General features: G+C 39.2%; 1 long non-coding RNA gene across 1 annotated transcript; it reads right to left on the reverse strand.

The window, feature by feature from the left end:
- Positions 1–1,722: 1,722 nt before the first annotated feature.
- On the reverse strand, positions 1,723–17,427 carry LOC121032613 (uncharacterized). Its single transcript, XR_005791387.1, has 3 exons — positions 17,325–17,427; positions 16,197–16,289; positions 1,723–2,785 (listed from the first exon to the last, which is right to left on the reverse strand). It is a non-coding gene; the product is annotated as an uncharacterized LOC121032613 (long non-coding RNA).
- Positions 17,428–25,339: the final 7,912 nt, after the last annotated feature.

A 25,339-nucleotide genomic window follows, 5' to 3' on the forward strand; every position in this document is an offset into this window, starting at 1 on the left:
AAATAAATAAAAACGTTGGGAAAGGCACAAAGATTTTTAATATTGTGCTGTAAACTGCCTGAGTCCTATGAAACAAATCTGAAAAATGCTTTTATATAAGTTCTGGGTAAAGTTATTTAAATCATGTGCCTTCTTTTCAGGGTAAATTTCTTACAGATACTGGAATTGTGTGTTGGTATTTCTCTTCACTGTGTTTGAACTGTATCTTGGGAGCACTGTTTTTGCTTATTTATTTTTAAATGTCCTTAGTTACTTTAGTGAGAAATGTCTCCCCCATTTTCCTTATTGCCAACTACTTCTGTCTCTACGGATCCGTACGTGAAATATTGCAAAGCCTGAGGCGCTTTGTATGTGTGTGCAAGCACGTGCGTGTATTTGCTAGAACAGTTTCCCAAGAAATAGTCTGACAGATGATGATGTGAGCCTGAATGGAAATCAGTTTCATAACTTTAGGAAGTACTAAAGAGAAATTTAAGCATCACTTCATCAAAGTAATTTAGTAATAAAAAATTCAGGAGAGGTTAGTGACCTGGAAAGGAGTGTAATTGATAAATGCAGTGAAGATATAGAATTTAATGTAGCTTTTGATTGAATAAACTGCATTAATGTCAACAAGGAAATACTCAGGTTAGAGCCAATACTCACCGAAAAAATCTAAAAAGGTATTTAAGTCGATTCCATGCATTTTCACTATGTCATTGAATTAAAACACTAGGCCAAGAAGGTTAAAATAGAAGTTTCTTATTTTTTAAAGGGTAGAGGAGGGTAAATGAAAATTACAATGAATTATGTTTCATTTATGATCTTGCACAGGAGACTGAATTAATTAAGGCCAACCTTATGGCTGATTCATTATAAGAGTGATTTTTAAGATTCTGAGGTATGTAATAATATTAAGCCAAGCAAAGATCAGTTTGTTTTTTGCCAATTTTCTTTTTTACTTTCTAATCCTTAGTATTCTATTCAGATTATAACTGCAAAGTAACTGAGGAATATGAGACCTACAAGATCTGACTACTGTGTATGTCTAAGGATTTTTTCTATATTTCCTTTAATATATTTTCTCTAGCTATATTTATTTATTTTCTCTAAATATATTTATTTGATTTTTAAATCAAGGCTGTGATCCGTTTTATAAGGGCTTCAAACAAGCTTTAGTTTAACTATGAATTATGGAATTTTGACAGTATTTCCACTTAAAAGTGAGTTGAAATAAAAAATAGCAAACATCTAAGAAAAAATGCAACACAATCAATACTTGCTTGAAATATTCAATGGATAAGAGTTGATCTTTTGACTGAAGCCATTACTAACTGAGCATTTGAGCCAATGCAGTGATAACCTCAGATCCAGTGCCTGTCTCTGGGAGACCGAAAGAGGTTTCTTAACAACCAAATGCAATCACCACTTGGATTGCTGGTCATTAAGAAAATATTTGGCACAAACTATGAACTATTTTATTTTCCTGCTTTCTTGGGCCTTTGAAGATTGACCAAGTTGAAACACATTCAGCGTCTCCTCCAGAAAATTCCTCTATGAGCCTGCTTAGACTTATTCCTTAGAAAAACATGAAGCCAGCAAAACTGTGTGCTTTGAACATTCCAAGGGTTTCGATACTTTTTTAACGTTTATTCAGTTTTGAGAGACAGAGAGAGAGAGAGAAAGAGAGAGAGGCAGAGAAAGAGGGGAGACAGATTCTGAAGCAGCCTCCAGGCTCTGACCTGTCAGCGCAGAGCCCGACGTGGGGCTCGAACTCACGACTGTGAGGTCATGACCTGAGTCGAAGTGGGACGCCCAACCCACTGAGCAACCCATGCGCCCCTCAACAATTGCAGGGTTTTCGAAGGAACTGACTCCAGATCACTTTGGGCATATGATTCACTTGAGCCATTTTAAGGATAAAATATATTAATATTGAATGCTTTAGGCCTAAACACTCAAACAGATTGGATAATCAGACCTGGAGCAAAATTAATTGAAAAATAAAATAAATCTAAAGCCCAAGCACATGGAGTTGTGATCATCATCGTTGTTCTTGTTATTCTCCTCTTCCTCCTCTTCTTTCTTTATTCTTTCTTCTTATTTATTAAAGAAATGAAAATGTTATACTGAAAAATATTCACTTAATGCAAAAGAAAGCAGTTAATGATGGAGAAACATTGAGGACAGGCAATTTATGTAAAACAAAACTATGAGCCATAAATCCGAACATTAAATGTGAATGAAGTAAACAATCCAATCAAAAGGCAGAGTTGGTCAATATGGTTAAAATAAACAATAGCCTATTACGTGTTGTCTTTAGGGGACACACTGGATTTGAAGATATGAGTTGAAAGCAAAATGATAGAAAAAAGTCTACAAACAGAAACCACAGAAAACTAGAGTGGCTGTACTAATCTCAGATAAAACAGACTGTAAAACAACAGCAAAATATCAGTAGAGATGAAGAAAAGCCAGATAAGAAAGGATTCATCTGAATATCCATGGGACAAGAGGAACCAAAGTTCATGCATACCGGGGCATGAGTTGAAATCTTGTTACAACTCCTAGCAATTTGGCTGGGAATGATAGGAATAAACATAGTTCAAAGACTAACATCCAACTTAGCATTCTCAATAGTTGTGTAGATTAAACTGATTTCAGTGTTGCCAAAATCTCTGGCCTCTAATGTGAAATGCAACATCATTTAGGGCCCGACAATTTTTTTTTCCAATTTTTCTTCAGTAATGTCTGCAACTCAGTTAAAACATCATGCACAGAAGGAAACAAAGCAGCATGAACAAGCCTAAGAGACACAATAGACAAGAGAAATCATATAATAGACAAGTTTATGAAAGCATATTTTGAGTCAGTCACTTTATAGCAAACTATAGGAAAATTTAGATAAAAATCTAAAAATAGCTGGTAAAATATTAGTAAAACTTATGAGGACGACAAAAAAGAAATCTGAATTATAACTAAAGCCAGATAGATTCAATTAACAATCAACAATCTTTCTATATAGAAAACCCACACAAAGTTGGATTCACTGATGAATTCTATCAGACATCTGCATAACAAGTAATTCCAATCATATACAAGCTTTCCCAGAATTAAAATAAAAATGAGTGAATTTCTTTTCATTTCATGAGGCTAATCAGGCCCTTAAAACCAAACTTAACAAGAACAGCAAAATAAAAGAGAATCTCACAGCCAATAACTTTTAAGAACATTCATACAAAAATCCTAAGGAAAATACTAGATAGTAAAGTGAAAAACGTACGAAGGATAATTCATCATGGGTCAGTTGGACCTTCAGCAGGAATGCATTAAAATTAATTAATGCAATTTCCCACTTTTTCATATTAAAGCAAAAAAAAATCATTATAATTTCTGTACAGTTTTAATTGTTTGCTATTCAGCCTGTTGTTAAGAAAGTAGTAATTCCTACCTCGTGATATGGGGACGGACAAACCCAGCTTTGAGGAGGGGAATCCCAACCACGTGGGGCCCCAAGAGGGTTGCACTTGAGAACGGTGAACAGGCAGGGGCTGTCAGAGGGAAGTTCTGCAGAATCAAGAGGGTGGGGTGCCCCCTGGTTTCTATGTGATCACGTAATTGGCTTGTTGAATAATTCCATGGCCTGGCAGGGAACTGACGCCCACCCTCCAGAAGCAGTAGCTACACTTGGTACATTTGATGGGGACTGTTGCCTGGCTAGGGGGCCTTATCCTGGTGGGCTGATTGGGCGACAACCTTGTAGTTAGGCCATTTGAAGTCCTCCTGATTTTACCAGAAGACAATGCATCAGACTGCACCTTGGCTTTAGGCTTTACACCACAACTACATGAAGAGTTATGTTTGGATTTGTTTTTAATGTTTATTTTTGAGAGAGAGACAGAGCACGAGCAGGGGAGGGGCAGAGAGAGAGAGAGAGAGAGAGAGAGAGAGAGAGAGAGAGAATCTGAAGCAGGCTCCAGGCTCTGAGCTGTCAGCACAGAGCCCGACGCAGTGCTCACACTCAGGAACCATGAGACCATGACCTGAGCTGAATTCAGAAGCTTGACTAACTGAAGCCGAAGTCTGATGCTTAACCCATTGAGCCACTCAGGTGCCCCATAGAGAAATGTTTATACAGAGGGTACGGTTAGGGGAAGTCATTTATTTAGAGTAACTTTTTATGGTAGCGTGTTATTTTTTCCTGTAGTATGAACAATCTTCTTGAGACCCTACATCATTTAGTTTTATCCAGAAGCAAGTGAGAAGGATAAGAGAAATGTATAGGTTGCAACGATAAAATTGATGCAGATAGGTGGAGTCGGAGGACCCAGAGGGGGGCCCCCCGGGACCAACCTACACAGTCTTTGGCTTCACTCAAGATGGAAATCAAAGGCAGTAGAAGGCGAAATCCTACTTTATTGAAGACGTGGGGAAGGAGATACACTTGGAACGTCTGGGAGATTCAGAAAGGAAAAGAAGGAGTCTCATCTTTCTTGGGGCCTAGGGTTTTTGTTGACAGTTGTGGTCTGGTGCACGTGTACCCTCAGGCATCCAGGAACTGGTCAGAAAGAGGACAAGGTCCAGGTGTCCATCATATGTCACTTATTGGCTGAAGCCAGGGGTCTCGGCATCGAGATGTCTGGCGCCTTTGGTCTGGGGTATGCGTGTGATAGCTTCAATCATTCTCACCTGGTCTTTCCTTCCATGCGTGGTATTCTAGAGAAATCACGAACTCCTTGTCCCTTACAAGGATGACATGGGCTATTTGCATCCCGAGGCATGTGTGGAGTGGAGTGGGGGAGCAGGTCCTAGCACGAATAGAAGTCAGAAAAGAAGCAAAGGGGAAAAGCAGCTTTTTCTCTCACGGGTGCCTTCGGTTTCCTATCTCAAAACCCTAGCTTGTGGTCGTGTCTTCCCTTCTCATTCTTTGCCTTCATGAAGAGTTTCCGGTTTTGTCATTGTTTTCTGGAAAAACTCATCTTATGAAACATATTAACTCCTGTAATCTAAAGTGAATATGAATGAAAACAGGTGAGGTCAGTGGATTATGGTAATTTTGTTCCTCTGATCCATAGACCAGGTAAAATATAACATTAAGGCAACACATTTCGTGCAGATAAAACCACAGCTGGATTTATGCAAAATATTGAAGATCTGATTTAATTTCTCAAATCTTGGCCAAGTGATTACCTCAGGGCAATCTCTAATGCCCCCTCACATCCGGCCTGTTGTCATTACTGTGGATAGGCCTAATATTGCGGTAATCTTGTTTTCCTAACTCCACATTGTTTAGCAGATCTGGGAGATATAGTCTGGAGAATGGAGCATTGACGTTTTCAAGAAATTTTAATAATCTATAGGAGCATGAATGAGACTACCTGAAATTTCTCTTATTCCAGTGATAGGGTCCATTTGTTGGCATGCCGGAATCCCAACATTTTGCCTCTTTACTTGCCTCATCAAAGGTTGGCTGACCTGAGATTATGAAGGCAGAATGAATACGAGTAGACAAATTGCACTGAAGATTACTGGCTGTCAGGCCGTTCAGACTGTTTAAAATATTTTACGTATTAACTCTAGTGACTGGTGAAATTTATAACAAAGGGAAGTTGCAAAGCTGTGTGTTCCTGTAATTAAAGGTTGAAATGTTTCCATAGTTAACATGTTTTATCTGACTTCCCTAACGTACACAGTCCCGTGTAAAGGATGAGTGCTCTGTGATGCACAGTTTTAGAAATCATCAAAGTATTAATCCATTAGGGTTTGAAATTATTTTGTATGTAAACTCCTTCGATTTGACCCCTTTAACAATCATAACCAGACATATATTTGATGACGATCTAATTCTGCAGAAGTGGCCTAGATGGGTTTTCTTCCACTTAATACATATTTTATATGTTCATTTGGAAAGTAATTAGATTAGTAATTAAATAGTAATATTTACAATATCGAGAGGGGTACCACTGAGGGCTAGAACATGGTTTAATTTTTAACCAAGGACTTTCATATCTACTCTTGAGACAAAGAAGCATTCTTCAACTTATTTTTACTGTCTATGAGGAAACTGAAATCACTTCGAATGATCACTGTGCAGTGTTTGTTTATGAAATATTCTTCTCCGTGAGTTGTTATCATGACTGGCAAAGACATATTCAAATGTATTGTGGATGATTAGTCTTCGAAATTGCCTCGAAAGAGGTGCAAAATGCCAGATGTGGTTCATATAACATGTCACTATTAATTAGGTGGAAAATTCCTGCTGAGCAGCTTATTATAGGCAAAATAAATGGTTTTCATTAACTAGTAATTAACCTGGCTACATTATGAAGGTCAAAAATTAGTCTATGGTATACAACAACTTACCTGCACGTTTAAGAAGAGAAATTTATGAATCTAAATACTCTCCTAAAATACAAATAATGACAGAGGCAGAATCACGTAGGTCAGTAAGCAACAATGGCAAGATTTCAAATAGAATGAAGTTACGTATAGTCAGAAGAAAATGGGCTTTTGTTGTGTATCTTGTGTTATTACTTATGTCATTATCTTATTTCATTTTCTATAGCAAGGTAAAAGAGAATTCTATTATTCCCAAGTTTTATCCATGGAATTAGAGGTCCAGAAATGTCATTCTTCCTATGTCATGTATGATAAATACCTGGGAAGCAATCCCTTTTGGTGGTCTACCAGCTGCCGAATAGCACGGTCCTTGTAGCAGGGAAGAAATAATTTAAAAAGAAGGTGCAAGAACTGGTCTGGGAGTACTGAAATCATAGATTAAGCAATGAATTTATGAGCAAAATAATTAATGTATTAATGAATAAGTAGACAAAAATACTTTTTCGCAAACAATTTGACTGCCAATTCCATGCGTATAAAATTGGAAAGAGTGGAAATTATAGAGGTGGGAAAAGTAGCAAATAGTGGAATAGCTGGAATGAGGTCGTGCTGTGGTCTTGCAACTAATGTTAGAGAAGTGAACATTTGGGCATTCTTTTTAAGGTTTAATTAAAAATGAGGACTAGATGTTGACTCCGTATATTTAATTTAAAAAAAATTTTTAATGTTTATTTATCTTTGAGAGAGGGAGAGAGAGAGGGGAAGGAGCAGAGAGAGACGGAGACACAGAATCCCAAGTAGGCTCCAGGCTCTGAGCTGTCAGTACAGAACCTAAAGCAGGGCTCGGATTCACAAACCACGAGATCATGACCTAGGCTGAAGTTGGACATTTAACCGACTGAGCCGCCCAGGTGCCCCTGACTCAACGTATTTATATATTGCAATAGGATCACCACCTTAAGATTAGCTAACACCTCTGTCATGTGACATGATTATCATTTCTTTGTTGTGGTAGGAACGATCAAGACCTAGTCTCTTAGCAACTTTGAGGTTTGCATATAGCGATCTTGACTAGAATCATTATGTGGTACACTTGACACCTGCACGATGTTATAATTAATTATGTCTCCCTAAGATTACAAAAAAAAAGAATTTCCACTAAATCCATTTAAAAAGCAATTCTCTCTTTGTAAATAAAACATCACCATTCCCGGAAAAAATGATGAAGTTGTAATTTTGGCGGGGGGAGGGAGACAGGCAGAATATAGTTTCTCTCACTCTCATTTGGAGAAAGTCTCTCAGCTTAATACTTTCTAAAGAATTAAGATTTTTAAATAAAAAAAATATGACTGTAAATAACCTTATGGCTTATTGGTTTCTTTGTTGAGAACATAGAAAATATGCCTATGTATTTAGAGTAGAACGTTTTCATGATGTCAATGAAAAATACGACTTCCCACCTTTTAAATTTGTTATTTGGAGGAAAGAAATGAGAATGGAGGGATTAGTTCTTTTCTATAAGGATAAGAAGAGTGCAAAGTGTGTTCACTGGCAAGGAGAGAAATCCGATAATTCAGGTACCTCGAGTACCAGAATGTATGAGCTATCTAGCTGTTTCTTAGTGTATGGAGAAAAGCGATAGCATCTTTATGACTTTATTTTTATGTGTGTCTGTGCCTATAATAGAAGCAGAGGAAGTGGCAGCTGCAGAAATAATAAGCCGACAGAGATGCAGCCCATATTTGGAACATTCATCCTCTGGGGTCATGATATTGAGGTCATTTAGCATCAACAGGACCAATTGCGCAGGACATTAATGTGCGGCCACAGCGGCACACGGCGACAGCAACCAGGCTGGAGACAGGCGCCTCTTTCTTCCTGAGAACCCATGAGGCTAATGGAGAGGCAAATGAAATACGCATGTTGGCACAAACTTTCAAGGAGGGTTGATAACTCCAGCAATCAAGACAAATCATATTTTCCTGCATAAAAAAATCAATGCAAGAAATCTAGATATATCAAAATATCAAGAATTTTAACATTGAAGATAATGGACATTTTAATAAAATCAAAGAAAATTTTAAAAGTTAACTGCAGGCTAATATTTTTAGAATGGTCTGAAAAATATTTCCTTTAGAAGAAAGGACCCTGTCTAGCATCTCTTTAATATATGATTCATAATGTCAGTGGTACAATCTGTATTAGTGTTCTCCAGAGATACAAACCCATAGGATATGTATAGATAAAAAAGGGGACATTTATTATGGACATTGACTCAGTCAATTATGGAGGCTGAGAAGTTCTATGTCGGGGCCATTTGCAAACAGGAGAACTGGGAAACCCAGTGGTGTAATTCAGTCTGCATCCCAAAGGGCCCGAGAACCAGGTGAGCTGAGTGTAACTCCCAGTTCAAGATGGAAGGCATGAGAAGGGGTCCACTGGTGTAAGTAAGATCCTAGTCCAGTGGCTTGAGAACCAGGAGCTCCAATGCCCAAGGGTGGGAGAAAATGAATGTCCCAGCTCAAGAAAAAAGATAAAGAATGCGTCCCCTTTCTTCCTTTCTGTTCTATTTGGGCCTTCCACTGACTGGATGATGCCTACCCACATAGGTGAGGGTAGACCTTCTTTATCCAGATTATTGACTCAAATGCTAATCCCATAGCTAAACACCTTCAGAGTCATATCCAGAAATAGTGTTTTACCTTTAACCCAAACTGCCATACAAAATGAGGCATCGCATTATCCAAAATCACTAGTTATGTGAGGACTAGGAATCGATGATTCATACTCAAGAGAACAGGCAATCGATGGAGATGACCACCCATGAGACGACCCAGATGTTGGAACTACCAGATGGGTTTTCACAACAGATATATAACTATGCAAAAGCAAAAGCATGTAAATATAAATATAAATAAATATAAATATAAATATAAATATAAATATAAATATAAATATAAATATAAATATAGTATGGAGGGGCGCCTGGGTGGCGCAGTCGGTTAAGCGTCCGACTTCAGCCAGGTCACGATCTCGCGGTCCGTGAGTTTGAGCCCCGCGTCGGGCTCTGGGCTGATGGCTCAGAGCTTGGAGCCTGTTTCCGATTCTGTGTCTCCCTCTCTCTCTGCCCCTCCCTCGTTCATGCTCTGTCTCTCTCTGTCCCAAAAATAAATAAACGTTGAAAAAAAAATTTAAAAAAATAAAATAAAATAAAATAAAATAAAATAAAATAAAATAAAATAAATAAATATAGTATGGAAATAGAGGAAAACTTAGATGTGAAAAGGAAACTAGAGAGAGAAAAGAGAGAGAGAGAGAGAGAGAGGGATTTATTATGCAAAAGTGTGTAAAGAAAAATATAAATACAGTATGGAAATAGAGTAAAACTCAGAGGTGAAAAGGAAATGATAGAAAGAGAGAAAAGAGAGATAAAGAGGGAGAGAGAGATTTATTTTAAGGCATTATCTCACATGTTGGAGGGGGGGTCGTCAAGTCCAATCTCCGTAGAGCAAGCAGGCGGACAGGCTGGAAATTGAGAAAAGAGTTGATGTCACAGCCTTGAGTCAGAAATCTCTGGACTGGAAACTGGAAAATTTGAGGCAGGGTTTCTATGCTACTCTAGAGTGACAGAATGGCTTCTGGTCCAGGAACCTACGTTTGCTCCAACGTCCTTTAACTGATTGGATGAGGCCATCCACATTTTGGAGGGAAGCTGGCTCTGCTCAAAATCTAGGGACTTAAATGTTAACCGCATCTAAAAAATACCTTCACAACAACATTAAGAATATGTTGGACCAGACAGCTGGCCCCATGGCCTAGCTAAGTTGACACATAAAATTATCATCACGAATGGCTGTCCTTTTATTTTTAAATATAAATATAAGCAATATGCACCAATGGAATGGGTAAATGAATAACTGCCTGTTAATAGACACTGTTCTGGTATTGTTTATCAGGATAGTATTTATTGATAGAAAACTAAGAGATAGTACTTGCTCTCGGGTAGCCAATTTTCTTTTTTTTTTTAAGTTTATTAATTTATTTTGAGAGAGAGAGAGGGAGAGAGAGAGAGAATCCCAAGCTGGCTCCACACTGTCAGCACAGAGCCTGATGCGGGGCTCGAACTCACAAACCTCCCAAACGGTGAGATCATGACCTGAACTGAAATCAAGAGTCTGATGCTTAATCGACTGAGCCACCCAGGAGCTCCTCAGGTATCCACCTTTCTGATGTCCAGGCTGAACGTCCTGAACAGTTTCTCGTTAGGGAGGATGCTAACCTTAGAAAAAGCTATGTCCTTTTCCTCCTCTTTGCATGTTTTTTACCCTCTACACATGTAAGGTAAGTACAGTGAGGCAACTGCTTGTAAGAGTCATGTGTTAGGAAGAGGCATTAGGAACTATGTGGTTCTAAAAAGCAGTGAAGAGGGGCGCCTGGGTGGCTCAGTTGGTTGGGCGTCCGACTCCGGCTCGGGTCATGATCTCGTGGTTAGTGAGTTCAAGCCCTATGTCGGGCTCTGTGCTGACAGCTCAGAGCCTGGAGCCTGCTTCGGATTCTGTGTCTCTCTCTCTCTCTCTTCCCCTCCCCCACTCATGTTCTGTCTCTGTCTCTCTCAAAAATAAATAAACATTAAAAAAAATTTTTAAAGCAGTGAACACATTTTCATTAGCTGGAGTGCAGGCTAGGTCCATGACACTTCAAAACCTCACTCTTTTTTATTCATTTATGAAGCAAGACGAAAGGACATTTTTCAAAAAGAAACAACCTTAATTGCAACCACAGAGAGGAATGCTTTACAATTCGCCTCAGAAAAGTTTACTATCTCCCTACTAGTAAGTTATTCAAAATTAATTATTCATTTATTGATTGATTCGGCAATGATGCAGAAGACGATATGTTGTTAAGGCAAAACTGTGCATGCCCCTTTTTATCACACGCATTTATAAGCTTTAGAAGCAGAAAGCAATGACCCACTGACCCCGGAGTTCCTCAAATGGAGAAAATACACACTAGAGGAAATCGGGTTTACCCATTTTATTTTTTTAAATTTTTTTTTTAATTTTTTTTCAACATTTTTTATTTATTTTTGGGACAGAGAGAGACAGAGCATGAACGGGGGAGGGGCAGAGAGAGGGAGACACAGCATCGGAAACAGGCTCCAGGCTCCGAGCCATCAGCCCAGAGCCCCACGCGGGGCTCGAACTCACGGACCGCGAGATCGTGACCTGGCTGAAGTCGGACACTTAACCGACTGCGCCACCCAGGCGCCCCAGGTTTACCCATTTTAGGAGAGCCACATAAAAACCTCCAGTCAGTGTTATTTTTAGTAGTAAAATTCTGGAAGCAATGAAAACATTCATTACTGAAGAATGGGTAAATAAATTGAGTATGGTCACACAATGGATTAAACAAAAATGAGTAAAGGGTACATTTATTAAAATCAGTAAACTTCAAATACATATTTTTATGTGTATTTATTTTGAGAGAGAGAGAGAGAGAAAGAGACTGAGGGAAGGGCAGAAACAGAGAGGGAGAGAGAGAATCCCAAGCAGGCTCTGCATTGTCAGTGCAGAGCTCGACACAGGGCTCGATCTCACCAACCATGAGATCTGAACCTGACCTGAGCTGAAAAGAATCAGGTGTTCAAGCGACTGAGCCACGCAGGCACCCCAAAATACATAATTTAAAAAAAAAAATTTTTTTTTTCAACGTTTATTTATTTTTGCGACAGAGAGAGACAGAGCATGAACGGGGGAGGGGCAGAGAGAGAGGGAGACACAGAATCGGAAACAGGCTCCAGGCTCCGAGCCATCAGCCCAGAGCCTGATGCGGGGCTCGAACTCACGGACCGCGAGATCGTGACCTGGCTGAAGTCGGACGCTTAACCGACTGCGCCACCCAGGCGCCCCTCAAAATACATAATTTTAAGTGAATAAAAAACATGTTGCAAAGTGATCTGACAGTGTTATGTTCCTCCTGTATTAGTGACAATATGTTTATAGTGACAATACATATTATATATATGTTATATATAAAACCATAAATGGCTGGGGTGCCTGGGTGGCTCAGTCGGTTGAGCATCTGACTTCAGCTCAGGTCACGATCTCACGGTCCATGAGTTCGAGTCCCGCCTTGGGCTCTGTGCTGACAGCTCAGAGCCTGGAGCCTGCTTTGGATTCTGTGTCTCCTTCTCTCTCTGCACTTCCCCTGATCACACTCTGTCTGTCTCTCTCTCAAAAATAAATGAAGATGAAAAAAATAAATAAAGCCATAAATGGAGAGACACACATTCACTCAGCATCTCTGGCAACAGATAGGAGGGAAATGTGATGGGGGTGGGAACAGATTTTCTGCAGTATATGTATAAAGCTTTTTTGTAATAGATGGAAATACTAATATAATACTAATATAATAGATGGAATACTAATATAATACTAATTGTACTAATTAAATCTGGGTGATGATTACACAGATCTCTGCTCTATTAATATCTATATGTTTTTATCTTTACAGAAAATCACAGTTAAGAAAACAACAAAAAATATGATATTAGGTTGAAATAAGCAGAGACAACATAGCTGCTCATTAGAGATATTTGAATCCAACTGCATCTTTCACAAAGCAAATCAGCATCAGGGAGTTCTATTTTATTTCAAATCAACCCTGCCTTCCTCCCTGAAAAATAGGCATTTTGTTATCTGCCACGACTCCTTAAGCTTTCTAAAGAGAAGAGCTATGAATGCTACAGAGTAAATAAGATCCTTCGAAAATCCTAAAGTCTAACTGGTATACTTTATGACACAAAGTGCATGTGCTACACTGAATAGTAATGACAAATTTGTGGTCAGCGTGCGTCCATGATTCCATAGTACATTCAGGCGCAAGTTAATATTTAATCCAATGTTTATCCCCATTTAAAACTCAAATAGTCACAAATATATTAGAAAACTGTAATGTTATTTCAAAAACACTATAGTGGAAGGTATAGGCTTCCAGAAGAAAAAAACAAAAACAAGAACGTTGTATGTTTCAAACGGTACCATTCACAGAATTATAAAAAAGGGCTGTTTCTAATCTTGAGAAGAAGAGTCCAAAGAAAGAGTTTCTAATGAAGCAGAGCTATTTAGAGCCTGGTGCGTCCCTAGGAGATAGTGAAATTCTATAAATCGGAAGAAAAAAACAATGGTAATGACATGGAAGAAACCTTGCAGCTTGCCTATGTAGAGTTGCCTATAGAGAATGAGAACTGAAGCCTTATTTCTTCTGCAAATATATACTTTCAAAATGGGATTTCTTAATAGCACCCTGCTGCTTTTATTGGAAAGGCAGTTAGAAATCATACAAGTTTCACTTCGTATTTCAGCTCTCATGCCACATTTAATAATATAATCTCAAATAAGGCCACATGGTGAGGCATAATTCTGCTGCTCATAATAAAAAAAAAGTGCCATTTTCAGAAGATGTTTAGAACATGCAGTGAAATCGTTCATGCGTACCCAAAGCTGGTTTTGTGTTTGACACTAGCATATAGAGTAGGCAAGCCTCAAGTTATCATCAAAAAGGTGCAATCATTGGGGAAAAAAATAAGGCATTTTGTTTGTAGACAAGAAAAATTACTTGGAAATGCTATTAACGTAAGTACTCTATTAATGAAAGTTAACTTAATAATCACAATGTATTTGTGTTTTCTGTGTCAACAAAATGCTTCACTGGATGAGAATAATATAATGTAGAAATGGAGGGAGAAAAATTGACGCTAAACTAATAATTGGATTTTTTCCAGCTGCTTTGGCACATTTCTCCATAATACTTTTATAGTCCTAGAATATTCAGTAAAAAAGCTCTAGGAAATTATGCATCAGTTCATAATCACAAATAGCCTCTATAAAATATTTATAATGTACTCTCCTTTAATTTTCAGACTAGAATATTAGATTTAGATACCGTCTGTCCATGTCTTTGATTTGTAGTTGAGGAAACTGAGGTCCAAAGAAGTCCATTGTCACAGCTATTGGAAGGGGCACCCAGAGCAGAAAACTCTCAGGTTTGTGTTCATTCCGTGACACCTGAACGGTTTTTCTCCTTAAAAAAATGTAAAAAAGAGGCAAGTCAATGGAGTGAACCAGCTATAAAGCGCCATTAAAAGACGAACAGTAACTATGTTATTAATGACGGTAGTTGTTACATAACAAGAAAATGAAGTTTTCGTGTCAAATTATCATCGTAGAAGAGGATTGAAAAAGGGCTTTGGCCATCAGAAACAACAGGGAGAGTTCTGAAAAGATTGTTCTTTAGTTGTGTTTACTAACAATTTCTACAAGCTTTTATGTAAAAAAAAGTAGTTTAATGCCGAGAATCTTGCTAGTCGCTGGGAATACAAAGATGAGTAAGACGTTCCCTGCTTTGAATGCTGTTAACGGCCTTTGTGGGAGACAATGCTACGTCCAAGTACAGTAACAGCAGTGAGGAAAGTTTGTAGAAATGGCTATGGGACATCTTACTACAAGCAGAGATCAAAGGAAACTTCACGGAGTAAACCACCTTCCAGGAGTTTTGAAAGGTGGGTCCAGTTAGCAAAGTGTGAGACCACTGATGCAGAGGGTAGGTTAGAGGATAAAGATGGAAAACAGGAGGGTCAGAGGAAGAGAGAGGCCAGAAAGGCAGGAGAGACTCGAGCAGGTGAGGAGCAGCAGGGGGGTGAGGGACGCAGCACAGGAGGGGGACAGGCAATGGGAGGCAAGGCTGGAAGCTGGCAGGGCCGTTGTCCCCTCAGCTGTGTTCTCCAAGAGCACGGTGCATGCCAGCCCTGCTCCCCACACTGGGCACATGGTTGGAAGACGGCGGCAAGCATCCTCTCACGCCTTTCAAATGCTGCTGCCATAGGAAAGATGGGAATTTAGGCTGTGAAAACTGGAAAGGGGTGGAAGGATTCTGAGTTGGGCAGTTACTCGATCAGGTTTGGGTTTCGGAAAGCCGATTCTGGGAGCACTTGGGCGGCTCAGTTGGTGGAGCCTCCAACTTCGGCTCAGGTCACGATCTCACAGTCTGTGAGTTCGAGCCCCGCATCGGGCTCCGTGCTGATGGCTCGGAGCCTGGAGCCTGCTTTGGATGCTGTGTCTCCCTCTCTCTCTGCCCCTCCCCAGCTCAGGCACTGTCTCTCTGTCTGTCAAGAGTAAATAAACATTAAAAAAAGTAGAGAAGAGGAAAAGAAAAGAAAAGAAAAAAAGAAAAGAAAAGAAAAGAAAAGAAAAGAAAAGAAAAGAAAAGAAAGAAAAGAAAAGAAAAGGAAAGGAAAGAAAGCTAATTCTGGCAGTTCTGATGAGGGTAAACTGAAGAGGGTGATATTCTGAGCCCAGGAACTTATTTCTCAGACTGAGAATTTCTTTTTCAAAGTAGTTTCATAGTCCAGGAAATCTGATAGTGTCTGGAGTACAGGAAATGCAGGCTGGTTTCTGTTTCTGTCCACTCCTGCCCTAGTCCCCCACACCTCCCAAACCCCTCCTGTAGTGAGGAGAAACCTCGCATATCATTCTCTAAGAAGAGGCAGAAAAGACTGAAAATAGGTTCCTAAATGGCAAAAAGACGCTACATATTGGAAAAGAGATAAACGGAGCTAGCGTTCCATCAGCTCTGGTTCTAAGAAATGTCGTGTTGATTGCAGGAGTCTTTGGAAAATGTCACTGCCTTGTCCTCCTGAAACATCAATGTCTCATGCGGCCTTCAGGGAAGGATTTCATCCATCCGTCTGCTCTCACAGAACTGGATGATTTAAACTCCTGTCTCTGAATTTTAACTTGCCCAGGATGACTTTCCTCTTTTGCTTTGCCTTCTCTGTTGTTTACTCAAAATCCAGGGTATATCCTGCCTTTTTCACTTACCTTTTCCTAATGGCCTTAGTCCTTTCTCTGAACTTCTGTTTCTTACTGTCTGGATGCTTTCATGTTTTTTTCTTCATGTATCATTTTGTAATCCTAGAATGTAACACAGTGACTCAAATATAATATTTACTAGTAATATTTGTGGAAAATAAAGGGTATGAAATTAAAAAAAAAAAAAGAATAAAGAGTCCTCAGGTTTGGTCCAATTGTTAGGCACAGGCTCACTTCTGAATTTGTTTATATGAAGATTTTCTTGAGTAAACTCTGAGAAATACATGTCTTAACCATAGGATCACAATACTAACTACATGACTGCTCCATACAACAGCCTATAATATTATAATTAGAGATTACCTTGTTGGAAAATGGAGATTAAATATGTCATGTACCAAATTAAAATTAAACTAAGAATATGTTTATTTTAAAAATTTTTTTTTAATTTTTTTTTTCAACGTTTATTTATTTTTGAGACAGAGAGAGACAGAGCATGAACGGGGGAGGGGCAGAGAGAGAGGGAGACACAGAATCGGAAACAGGCTCCAGGCTCTGAGCCATCAGCCCAGAGCCCGACGCGGGGATCGAACTCACGCACCGCGCGATCGTGACCTGGCTGAAGTCGGACGCTTAACCGACTGCGCCACCCAGGTGCCCCTATTTTTAAAAATTTTTTAAGTTAAACTGAGAATATTTTTATTTTTGAAAAATATAAATCTGACTTCATTTTAGAAAAGAATTGTGTTGTTCATAAATACTTGATGATTTTTAAGATAAAATAGTGTTCTAGATTTTTATTTTGAAGATATACATTTAAATTGAAGATATAAAATTAAATAAAAAAATTTAAATTTTGTTCTTTTTGAGCGAGCGAGAGGGTGAGCAGGGGAGGGACAGAAAGAGGGGGAGAGAGAGAGAGAATCCCAAACAAGCTCTACCCATGCTGTCAGCACAGAGCCCGAGGTGGGGCTCAGTCTCACCACCACGAGATCACAACCTGAGATGTTACCAAGCGTCTGGCACTTAACCAACTGAGCTACCCAGGCACCCCTAAATCTATCAAAACATTTAAAAAAGAACTTTTATTTTAAGTAAGGCGTAAATAACTGCAGATACTTTCCTTTCAGCACCTACCTTCAAGGCATTGACGTAGGGGAACTGAAGGGAGTCCATTTTGGAAACGCTCCATCTTGGCTGTGTCTCCGCCGGTCCCATTTCCTCATGTTCTGTGTTTCACCTTGCATCTGAGTAAACTAAAGAAGCTATGTTCCTACTCCAAGGGGGAGACAAGAAAGTTAATCATTCTCTGGTGGGAAAACATCCTTGGTCCCCCCACACCTGATAACATCTAAGAGCAAATCTCTGTCAATGCTGGTGCCGATACCCTTACCTTCAGTGATTTCTGGAATAACACCTCTTGTTCACTTGACACTTACCTTTGATCAGACCCTACCCTGGATGCCTGAAGGAACACATACACTGAACTCCTTTCAACATAAACCTCTGACCCCAAGCAATGAGGAAGCGGCTTACTTCTCCTCTTCCAAGTCTCCCAGACACCCTATCTGCTGTAGTCTGGCACTTACCTGACTCAGTAAACTCCCCTCTTATTTCCTCCTGGCTCCCATTTGATTTCTGTCAGGTGAAGCTGGTCCTTCGGGATGCCCTGTGGATTCTCGAACCCGGCTTGCCTGTATCAGCACTTATGGGAAAGATCAGGCACGTTTGAATGACTAAAAGAAAGCCAGAGAGACCAGACCACAGAGAGGCAAAGCTAAAAATGTAGGCAGAGGTTTAATCGTGTTTGGTCTCCAGGGCTTTGTGAAATATTTTTATGTTCATCCTCTTGGTGATAAAGGTTTTTTTTTTTTTTTCTGATGTTTAACATTTAATATCTGTGTAATCTCATGCGAGCTAATTAGCCTATATAAACCTCAGTGTAATCAGGGAGTTGTTGGGAAGGGTAAATGAGATCATGTATATTACTTAGGCAAAATGCTTAGCACATAGCATTCAATAAGTGTCGACTATTAATCTTACAAATATATTGCATGGTGCCCCATTCAGACCGAAGGAAGAGGAGGGCGTTGATGATAAAGGGTAGTGTCTTCATGCGTCGAGACTTACTTAACATGTATTGTGATTACTTGAGAATAGTCTTTGACCTAAAATATTCTCTCTCTAGTCAGGTTCCCTCATCTTTCTGACTAAAGGTAGATCCAGGCAATACACTATTGCAATACCAGTGGCCCAGGCGACTCCAGCCCGCTCTCCCCAGCAGTAGTGGTCTCCTTTCTTTCAGTCCACATTCCGTGCAGGCTCCGAGCTTCTAGCACAAAGGCTAAGATCCTTACTCACCTTTGTTGCATGAAACCTAGTGTTAGAGGGGAGATTTTGCCCCCAGTCCTGGCGGGAGCTCCAGTATAAAATCTGCCTGCATTTTCCTCCTTTATGCAGTGGCCATTGGAGGAATAGACCAAACAGGAATTCTCCAAGAAATGCTTGCATCATTTTCCTCTGGGGAGCAAGGGGTTCCCAGGACTTGGACATTCCACCTCTGTGGGGGGGTCCTCCTCTGCCACTTAGTGGGTAAGCTCCTCATGTGAGCATTCTGTTGGTGGCCTTTCTGCCATCACACAAAACCCCAATCTCCAACAGAGCCTTTATAAGTTATAGAGCTGATGTCTTCGCCATGACGTGATGCACTTTTTTATTTCTTAATTTGTTTGGAACGAAGGAGGGGGAATACTATTTGCTGGCCTGCTCGAGGCCACAGCCCTTCGTGAAGAATAGGTATTCACTAGATTTTTGCTGAATGACTAGAGATAGCACTTAATCAAACTCAATAAGAGAAGAAAATTTAATTAGCCTTAAAGTCTTGTAAGTGCAGCTATGCTTTAAAAAAATCCTGTGCTTGCAAAAGCTGTTGATTTAATAAATTTTTTTTTGCCAAGTAATGAGCTCTGTGAATATTTATCTCTTCAATATTATGTAGCAGGCATATTAGTTAGTAAAAAATAGACCACACACATTCAGTGGCAAACAGGACAGTTAATCTTGAGTTTTCAAATGATTATAATCATGAGTGTAGGCAACTAGGAAAATCTATATGTTGGATTGGAAAGGAAAAAAAAATGATGCCAGTATCAGCATAAGCCAATTGTAGGGTGATTTCTTGTCTGTACTATCATAAAATCTTTCGTATGCTTCACCGTCCCAAAAGATCACTTTTAACCACATTTGGTATTGTTTACATTCATTTTTAGGATAACCTAAAAGTTTATTTCATTTTAATGACTGAGAAAATTTGGAGGATTTTTCTATTCACCCACCACTGTGACATTAGGATGTCCTTTTAGAGTCAAAATGCAGATGCTTTTAGAGTCAGATGTGTGTCACATGAACACTTTGAAGAAGGTTAAAAGCACACTGAAGTGTTGCCTTTATTAAGGCACAAGTTAGAAAGCTCAGTTAGTTGCCTCCTAAATAACACATTTAATTTCTACACCTTTTTTTTTTTAGGAAATAAAAGAAGGTGCTAAGTTTAATTGTTTAAGAAAATAATAGTCACATGGACTGTATTTCACACTTTGATCAAATTCAAGTTTTCATATACAACTAACCATAAAAATGCCTTGTGAATTTCTCAGCCTGACTGTGGGTGGACTTCATTAATTGTGTGTTGTACTTCTCAGATACTTGTGTGGGTTTCTCTTCAAAAACCACTACACACACACACACACACACACACACACACTTCCACAGATGTCCTATGGACTGATTTGATATAACTCTTCCTCTTCATTATTTGCTTTTGTGGAGATCTTCTGTGGAGATCTTCACTAAGTATTTTTGGTACTTAGCTTCAAAAAGATCTTTGTAGCCTTTGTAGCCTGAAAGAAGGATGGAAAGTGTGATTAACAGACTAAATACCTGAAACTAGAATAAACCAAAAAGCTCTAAAGTAATCCAAATAGTTAAGAACACTTTGCACTTAAAGAAGTACATACTCTTTGAATGAGAATTATGTTTCAGGTAAATGTTTCCAGCCATGCATATGATTGGATTATTTGACCTTTGGAAAGTTTCTTCCCGCTGAGAAGGTTTCAGTTACTGTCTGTATGTCTGCACAATCAAAAATAGTGCATGGATTCAACTTATACAGGCTGATTGGCGGTCATTTTTGTATCACCCCCGGCCTACACACTTCCCTCACCACAATCATGTCCTGGAACTGGCAGATCACCAAAGATAATCCTATTAAACTCACAAGACAGTTTTGTGGTTTAAAGTATTTAAAGTCTCCAGAATTATTGTATAACCAACTCCTCATTTTTTGCCAAATGGCTTGAACTCTGTACGCTTTTCAAGGAATGTTCTACCCTTACAACTCTTGGATGAGGTTTCTCAGATCGCCATGGGAAAGACCAACGTTTTAGTCTGTGGAAGTGTTCCCTATCAACACAGGAACCCGACCAACTCCCAAATTGTCCATGAAAAGCAAGCAGAGTCAAGCACACACAGGGACAATAGGTTCAACCCGTTTTTTGTTGAGGTCATTGTTGGTTTCGTTCAGTCATCAAACAAATATGCATTCAGAATTGTGGTCTTGGTGCTCCATTAGCCACTGAATGGTTTTCTCATGTGATGTGAATGAATTCTAAAATGCAGCCATGTTTTTTCTGTCATGCCAGTGTAGACATGTTAAACCACAAACTATATTGTCTCCAAACTTGTCCTTTGAGAACCCCTCACTTCTGCATTGTCATTGTGTATGCGTATGTGTGCATGTGTGTAGGCTAAAGATATGTACCTACTCTCTGTAAAGTTATCTTTCCTTCTAGGCTGTGAGCTATCCCACAGCATGTGCTTTTGTTGCCCAACATTTAGTCAATGACTAAACTATGTAATAGTTGCCCAGAAAACGTATAGGACAAGAAAGAATAACTTCATTTGGTTAATAATTAAAATATATATACCTCTTTGAATTTTAAAGATAGATGCACTGTTGCCCTAAAAATCTTCTAGATTTATTAGAATTTCAATGTTTTATTGTAATACATTTTAAAAAATGAGTAGAGCTGATTTTCAGAGTAAACTATACACTTATCTGTCCCTAAAAGACTGGACTTCGTGTTTTCTATAACTCAATACAAATCATAATTAATAGTGTTTAATTAAAACATCTAGCAAAGTTATCAAAAGGTGTCCTAGAGAACTTTATGAATGCTTTAATTTGCATTCTGTTAATATTTTAACTGGTACAAATCAATTGCAGGTGCTGGTATGAAAATTTATTTCAAGGCATCAGAGCTCACCCCTTAAGGCAACAACCCCCCAAAACACAGCAGCCATCACCCTTTCCCTGTGTGTCTCAAGAGGTGCAGAAAATTAAGGAGTTAAAAGGAAACCGGCCAAGTGGAGACTCTGCTTAAAATGATATACCCCAAATCCTGACCAATGTTCTTTTTGAAGTGTATATCACCCACGTATTTTACAATAATTGCCATGTTTCCTCTCTTTCTCTCTCTGTAGCAATTCTAATTTAATGGTAACATGCAGCATTTTAAACATTAGTTATGGCTTTGTTTTAAGCTCTCAGTTATGGTAGTTAATGGGCCCTCTCTTGGATGGGGGCAGAGAGCAGAGGGGAGATAAAAATATATTTAGTGTCTGATTAATAGAGACAGAAATCAATCTTAGTCAATTATCAGTATGGTACTCTTAAACTTATGAAAATGGCATATGTTGCATTTTGAAAACAATGATCCTTGAAATTCTTTAAATGTGTAGCAGTTCTAGCTAACTAAACTTTTAAACTTAGTTATATGAAAACAAATAAATAAAAATTAGGAATTATATTCGAAAAGAGTTCTCAGAGCGATCCATTCTTTTTTCTCTTGGGGGGGGGGAAGAGTTCCTAATATAATAAATTAAAGATGCAAGAGTCAGTTTTGTGTCCCTTTTAACAATATGAAACAGGGCCATTATCTTAAATAAATGTTCTTCATGAAACATCCACACGTCTTCCAGAGAGATGTTGACATATATACATGCATATACTCGCGTATACATGATTCATTTACTTATTCAGTCATTCAGAACATATTTACTGAATGCTGACCCTCAGCCAATGATGGCTATGGTTGGTCGCTCAGCAAAAACAGACATGTTCTCTGCTTTTGTGGAGTTCACAATCTGGTGAGCAGGGCTGTGGGAGGGACAGAAGTCACGACTTCTCTTTTGTTTTGTTGAAATGCCTAAACAAAATGCTTCTGGATACCAGGCCCCTTTCCTCATGCCATCATTCTGGGCCAGGCTGTAGCTGTACACGTGATTAGTCTTTATAAAATTATTTTTTTCTTAACACACCCGTGTTTAATTTTTTTTTTACTTCTTTCTTTTATGCATAGCCTGACCTCCGAATTTTATTTTCCTGATGCTTAACATCTTTCCAAGTCTCATGAACCTACTTGTTCTCTGACTCCTCTCCTTTCTAACTTGTTACCTATCTCAACTTCTTTATAGTATCTCACACCATCAGAAATTATTTTATTTACTAGGATGAGGCTCTTGAGGGCATGGACCCGATTGACCTTTTTTATCCACCACTTCCCAGCATCTAAGACAGGATCAGGCAGATAAGTAAGGCTCTTTCTACTTTCTAAAATCTGTTCCCTAAGTGGCTGATTGTTCTGGGAAATGCCTTACGTTTTATTAACGTGATGGGGTGGCTTTCTGTCATTGATGATTATGGCCGTGGAGTGTAGCCGGCTTTGCGTCAGGAGCATGGGATTTTTAAGTATTCCATTCAATAAAATTTGATATATAAAGAAATGGGTAGTAAAGGCTTAATGGATTATAAAGTACTACACTGATAAAACGAAACGGAATAAGGAACAATGAAATAGTGTTAACAGTCACAGATGCCAAAGATGAGAATGCGACAGCAAAGTACATTATTGCCAAGTAGAGCGTCTCATTTCTGGACATACTTGACTTGCCGGTTATTTGTCACTTCTCAGCTCTAAATACCCCCTTCTTGGTACCACTTTGTGATACAAGACCTGGGTTTTGCAAACTTTATTTTTCCTGCGCCTGCAGGCTCCTTGTAAATGTCAGCCTGGAGGGGTTCCTCTGGGGAAACGGCAGAGCAGGAGGAGGAAGGAAAGGCTTTATCTTCTTCCTGCTTTGTTTTGTTTTTGCTTTATCCCTTGCTGGTGGAAGGGTTGTTGAGTGGTGGGGTCTCTCAGGGTCCCTGTGGCATTGGGCTGCTCTGGGGGTAGACACGGCCATTGCTTCAATATCCCAGCAGTGGCTGGTATGTTCTTACAGCAGCCACAGCACCTCCCAAAGGAGGACATTCGGGCACCTAAATCTCCACCTGGAAGGTCCCCCTTTAAGTTTCTCAGAGTCTTTCTTGTTCATATTTGTACCTGGTGGGAAATAGGACCTCTTGCTGGTCTTACGCCCAGAAGCAATTCTGAGTTAGAACCAGTGTTTTGTCTGTTTATTTGTCTAATCCCATTGGCAGTAGACTCCCAAACTAAGTGGTGGAAATGGCAGGTTTTTCCCAAGCAGTACATTAAGAAAGATGACAGCATTTGTCACTTGTTAATCCTGTGACCACATAAGCAACGTGGCGTATCTGCTTCCCCTTCCTGCTCACGGTCTGCTTCTGATGAGGTGAAGCCTGAGGTTCAAGCAGAGTCTGACCTTGTCTGGAACTTCCTCGGGATTCTTTTTCAAATAAGAGGACAGCAGCGTTCTGAGTCCCATTAACATATGGATTCTGGAAAATTTGTCAAAGGCTGTTCATTCAGTTTAGTTCTACTCAAGAACTTCTTTTAGCGTTTTACATCTTGGAAGCCAAAGATCGGAGAGAGAGCTTTTTAGTATAATGTAACATGGACAGAAACTAAGGAACTAGATAGCCCTCTTTTTTTTTTTTTTTTTTAATTGCTTGCAGACCACAAGATTATATGTTTAATTAGAAGGGGAATACAAAGCGCAGCTGTAGAATTCCTGACCCAAGTCGATGCCGATCGAGCAAGAGCTTGTAAACTGCCCAGGTGTGAGTCCTACCGTAGAGAAGGGTTTTATGTTTACATCTTCATATTTACAGCTGGCAGAAGATTAATAGGAAATAACTGCCAACCAAGTCTAGGATGGAGAAGCACCACTAAGGAGGCAAAAGAGCATACGTCTTCCAATACCCAGGTACTAGGAGGACATTAGGAGTGTGATTAAGGGGCAGCCACACGGCGTCCAGGTGTATATGGCACATTTCCTGCCTAACTGTGCATCTCCACATTCTTGTCAGCTAAAATCGCCCACCAATGCAGTTTTACTGCCACTTGTGAAGTGACAAATATGGATTTGTTGTTTCAGTAAACCCTCAGTATGAATCCTTTATTGCTTATTTCATTACTGATCATCAGAGTAAAATTACTTTAAGGATGTGAATATGAAGATTCATAAATTTCAAAAAGCTTTAAAAATAGTCTTAACAGCTAATATTTATCGAACTTGTTCTAAGTGTTAGTCACCACTTTAATTTCTTGAAATGTACAAACATACCAATTTTCGTGAGTGTCGCTACTATCTTGGATTCGCACAAGCAAAAAAATAAAATAGGCAATTTGTCCATGGTTACATTTAACAAGTGGAAGAGTTGGTATTCGATTCCAGGTATTCTTAACTATTCTAATAAAGGCTGTGCATTTTCCACTGTATCATCCTCAGTTTAAATAGTACAGGTATTTTTATAAATTGTAACAATTATGGAAACAGAACACATTATATGCACTAATACACACTATTTATTATTGGTACTTAAAGTAAAAAGTGTGTTGAAGATGAAGTATTCTTGGAGATGGTTTGGAAGGCAAATGTTTTCTACTTTTCCCTCCCAGGGCTGGAGTTTAATTTCTCTATCCTTAAATATCCTTAAGTCACTATAGATACTTAGTGACTTACTTTTATCAGGTGGAAATGGCAGAAATGACAGTATGCTACTTCTGAGATCAGGACATGAATAGATGCAAGCTTTCATCTTGAGTGTACTCTTTCTCCTTCTCTCTCAGTCACAACTCAGAGGGGGCCCCATGATCTGCAGGAGAGATCCACATGGGAGGGACCCCCAGGAT

This window comes from Herpailurus yagouaroundi, unplaced genomic scaffold (assembly GCF_014898765.1).
Source record: "Herpailurus yagouaroundi ecotype Mexico unplaced genomic scaffold, PumYag 142, whole genome shotgun sequence".
NCBI lineage: Eukaryota > Metazoa > Chordata > Mammalia > Carnivora > Felidae > Herpailurus > Herpailurus yagouaroundi.